The following is a 5,222-nucleotide window of genomic DNA, read 5'->3' as shown; positions in this document are numbered from 1 at the left end:
AGCTTCTCTGATGGTATACTTGTAGACTTCCATTATATCAAGGCAATTTTCCATGTGACACCCCATTACCAACCACCTCCAAGGTTGCTCTCAGCTTCACTGTCCTGGCTGGTAAGAATAATGGCAGGTATCCAAGGATTCCAGAAGGCCCTCAATGCTTTTGAGCTCCCCAGACTTAAAACCTTTTGCTGTCATGTACACCTAAACAAGTGCCTCCCTATACTTGAGACTTCTGTGAGTAGATTAATTTTCTTTACATAAACTCTCATTTTTGTCTGACCTTTAGGTTGTCATTTTTCTCTTTTATTAGTTTTATCATGAATAATTTCTCTACTCTATACTATTACTTGAAAATGTTGTATTATTGAGAGTGTTCCTCGGATTCCTACCCTACACCCAGTTCCCTTCTCCACAAACACCAGATATTTTCAGCTGCCCAAGTCTGGTAAGGACAAAAGGAAATAACCAATTTCCACTGAAAAATATTTAATATATGATTAATAATAAAGTAATTATAAAAATAATTAAAAGTTCTTTGGAACTCTGAATTAGGTAAAGGAATTTTCAAACTATATTTTTTTGATAATCACTGAAACTCCTTGAGAAATAAATATAATACTAGATGTGTGACCACTGACAAGTTCCTCAACCCCCCTGTGCCTCAGTTTCCTCATCTCATAAAAATAAAAAATAACAAATGTGCCTATCCTATAGGGTTATTGTAAGTATTAAAATAACAAACTCACGTAAAGTGCTTAGAATAAATCACTAGCACTTAATCATTTCAACCTCTTATTTTGTAAATTGTTTTTTATTCTTTCTGTCACATTCATCTTTTATAAAGAATAAATAGCACTGTAAGTATTCACTATTTCTAAAAAATGTAGACCAGTTTTAAAGACAATAATACTTAGAATGAGACTTTATTGAACTCTTACCATATTTCAGGCATTCTGCAAAGTACTTTATCTAGATAATCTCATTTAATGGTCAAAACAACCTTAAGTTGTTTGGATATATTATCATGATATATTTGATATACAATTATCTCCTTTTAGTACATAAGAAAATAGAGACTTACCATGATTAGTTTGCCCAAGATCACACAGTTAGCAAATATAGCCAAACCTTAAACTAGTGAAATGATCCATTTCTATCTCTCTGAAGTCCATAATGTTAAAATTGTGTTTTAGTACCTTTGCCAAAACTTCTTAAAATACCTCTCCACTCTATAATTTCCTTCTTAGTTTTGTTTACATTACTCGCAACACAGAAATATTTCATTTTTATGTAGTAATATCTAACAATGTTTTGCAGTTTCCTTCACTGTTTTTATGGTTAGAAAGTCATTCCCCACTCCCAAGACAACATAGTCTGCAGTACTTTCTAGTTGTTTTAGAGTATTTTTTCTTTATTTACATACTTAACTTATTGATGAATTTGGTATTTATTTTTGTTTTTGTTTTAAGTTTAGTAATTTATTTTGAGAGAGCACGTGCATGCACAAATGCACATGCAAGCAGAAGAAGAGCAGAGAGAGGGTGAGAGAGAATTCCAAGCCAGCCCTGGACTGTCAGCGCCACTATTTTTGTTTTTATTATGAGGTTGGGGATAACTTGATTCTCTCCCCATATAATTATCTAATTGTCATTTCTTTTGTAATATGTGAATTCATCATAATCACACAAACTGAAGATGTATTTTTGCTTATAAATTTAAATTATGGCAATTTGAAAACATACTCTACTATGATGTTAGTAAAGCACCCTTTTTGTGCAGAAAATTTAATACCTTCACTCTAAATTAAAAATCTCTCAAGAATATGTTAATTCCAAGGGGCTCCTGGGTAGCTCAGTTGGTTGAGCATCTGACTCTTGATTTTGGCTCAAATCATGATCTTGAGGTATGAGAGATCAGCCCTTCATAAGGCTCTGCAATGACCACACAAAGCCTTGTTGGGATTTTCTCTCTTCCTCTCTCTCTGCCCCTCCACCCCCCAAAATAAATAAATAAATAAATAAACATTAAAAAAAAGAATATACTAATTCTAAAAAAAAAAAGTAAGAAAAATAATAAACCACCCATTTCCCCGTGTTGTGCAATAAGATGGTGGCACCTACAGCATAGCACTGTGTATTCTAGAAAATTATACCCTTGGTCTGTGCAGCTCTGGTTTGTGAAACCTTATAGCCAGCTGTAATCTTAGCTGGTGGGTCAATTTGGACTCCTGCAGAAGCTGCCTCCTCCACCCCCAAAGATTCAAGTGGATATAATTTATTTGGGAGGTGATCTGAAAAGATCCTGATAGAGAAATAGGGAAGAGAAACAGACATGGAAAATGACCAACAAAGAATGTCCTATCAAACTCTTTACCACTGTGAGCAACTGGAACTTATGTCTGAGACAGTGTAGACCTCATTCCTCTAAGGTGTCCACACTAGGAAGGAGGGAACTGGAGATTTTAGGTAGCAACTCCAGTCAGCCTATGGTTGAAAGCTACTAGCTGTGGGCCTAATTTTCCAGGATTTCCAGAACCCTCTGGAGGCAGACCTGGCTTCAGCGGCCAGATGAGGGGACACAAGTTTGGGTGGTGTACTATAATAGGGAGGGGTCCAGAGGATTAGGATGGGGACTGATGACTTCTGCTCCAGTTGGTAAACAAATGTCATTAGTCAGGGTTCACCTTGAGTAAGTTGCTGAATTAAGGGAACTCTTGGGGCACATTGGTGGCTCAGTTGGTTAAGCATCTGATTTCGGCTCAGGTCATGATCTCACAGTTCGTGGGTTCAAGCCTCGAATCAGGCTCTATGCTCAGAACCTGGAGCCTCTTTCAATTTCTGTGTCTCCCTCTCTCTCTGCCCTTCTCCCACTTGGGATCTTTCTCTCTCTCTCTCAAAAATAAACAAACAATCAACGAAACTAAAAGGCAACCAACAGAATGGGAAAAGATATTTGCAAATGACATTATCGGATAAAGGGCTAATATGCAAAATCAATAAAGAACTCACTAAACTTCACACCCGGAAAACAAATAATCCAGTGAAGAAACAGGCAGAAGACATGAACAGACATTTTTCCAAAGAAGACATCCAGATGGCCAACAGACACACTCATCATCAGGGAAATAAATATCAAAGCCACACTGAGATACCACTTCACACCTGTCAGAGTGGTTAAAATTAACAACTCAGGAAACTATAGATGCTGGCAAGGATGTGGAGAACAGGAACCCTCTTGCACTGTTGGTAGGAATACAAACTGGTGCAGCTGCTCTGGAAAACAGTGTGGAAGTTCCTCAAAAAATTAAAAATAGAACTACCCTACGACCCAGAATAGCACTTCTAGCGATTCGTCCAAGGGATACAGGAGTACTGATGCATAGGGGCACATGTACCCCCAATGTTTATAGCAGTGCTTTCAACAATAGCCAAATTATGGAAAGAGCCTAAATGTCCATCAACTGATGAATGGATACAGAAGATGTGGTTTATATATACAATGGAATACTACTTGGCAATGAGAAAGAATAAAATCATGCCATTTTCAGCAATGTGGATGGAACTGGAGGGTATTATGCTAAGTGAAATAAGTCAGTAAGAGAAAGACAGATGCCATATATTTTCACTCATATGTGGATCTTGAGAAACTTAACAGAAGACCATGGGGGAAGGGAAGGGGGAAAGAAACCAGTTACAAACAGAGAGGGAGGCAGGCAAACCATAAGAGAGTCTTAATTACACAGAACAAACTGAGGGTGGATGGGGGGCTGGGGAGAGGGGGAAATGGGTGATGGGCACTGAGGAGGGCACTTGTTGGGATGAGCACTGGGTGCCGTGTGTGAGTCAATTTGACAATAAATTATATTAAAAAAATAATAAAAAATAAAATAAACATTAAAAAATTTAAGAAAATGGGAAATCTTCAGTCATGACTCCTTTGTGATCACTGTGAATGAATTCTGAATACTTACTAGGATGTCTATCCATCTATTCTATCTATTCTGATCTTTTACTGAAATATTTTAATTACAATAGTTATGCATTTCAAAGCAAATCCCTCCTTTTTATATTTTTCTTCAGAACATTTTTAGCTAATCTCATTTGTCCACATGAAATTCAGAATTTTGCATCAAGCCCCACATCCACCCAAGAAAAAAAATCAATTAGTAATTATATTATGATTTCAAAAAATAATTTAGTAAGAATTGACCTCTGTATAAAGAAGATGTGGTACACACACACACACACACACACACACACCGGAATATTAGTCAGTCATTAAAGAGAATGAAATCTTGACATTTGGGAGAACATAGATGGACCTAGAGGGTATTATGTTAAGTGAAATAAGTCAGACAGAGAAAGGCAAATGCCACACGATTTTACTTACAAGTGATATCTAAAAACAAAACAAATAAAACAAACAAAACAAAAATAGAAACAGACTAATAAATACAAGGAACAAACTGGTGGTTGCCAGAGGGGAGAGGGGCATGAGGATGGGCAAAATAGGTGAGGGACATTAAGAGTCACAAACTTCTAGTTATACAGTAAATAAGTCACAGGGACGATAAACATAGCACAGGGAATATAGTCAAAAGGATTATAATAACTTTGTATCATGACAAATGGTAACTATACTTATCAGAGTGAGCATTTCATAATGTATATAATTATTGAATCACTAGGCTGTATACCTAAAACTAATATAATCATATATGTCAACTCCTTCAATTCAAAATTTAAAAAAGGGAGCGCCTGTGTGGCTCAGTCAGTTAAAGCAACTGACTCTTGATTTCAGCTCAGGTCATGACCTCACAGTTCATGGGTTTGAGCCCCACATTGGGCTCTGCACTGACAGCACACAGCCTGCTTGGGATTCTCTCTCTCTCTTCCCTTCCCCCATACACTCTCTCTCTCTCAAAATAAATAAAATAAACTTAAATTTTTTTTAAAAGATTTGACCTCTTTAGAAACAAAAACATTATTCCTATACAAAAGTACAAATTCAACTCTTCTTTCATACCTTTCAGTATATTATTATAGTTTTATTCATAAGCCAAACAAATGTTTTGGGGGATTATTCCTTGATACGTTATAAGGCTTTCTCTTTTATTATTCAATAAAGAATATCCCATGTCCTTTTTTCATTAGACCTTTTATATAGATGTAAATTTCATATAAGAAAGTTACTGACTTTTATAAACTTCTCTTATTATAGAC

Source organism: Puma concolor, chromosome A2, assembly GCF_028749965.1.
Source record: "Puma concolor isolate L17-30 chromosome A2, mPumCon1.1.hap2, whole genome shotgun sequence".
NCBI classification, from domain to species: domain Eukaryota; kingdom Metazoa; phylum Chordata; class Mammalia; order Carnivora; family Felidae; genus Puma; species Puma concolor.
Note: the sequence above shows the minus strand (reverse complement) of the source record.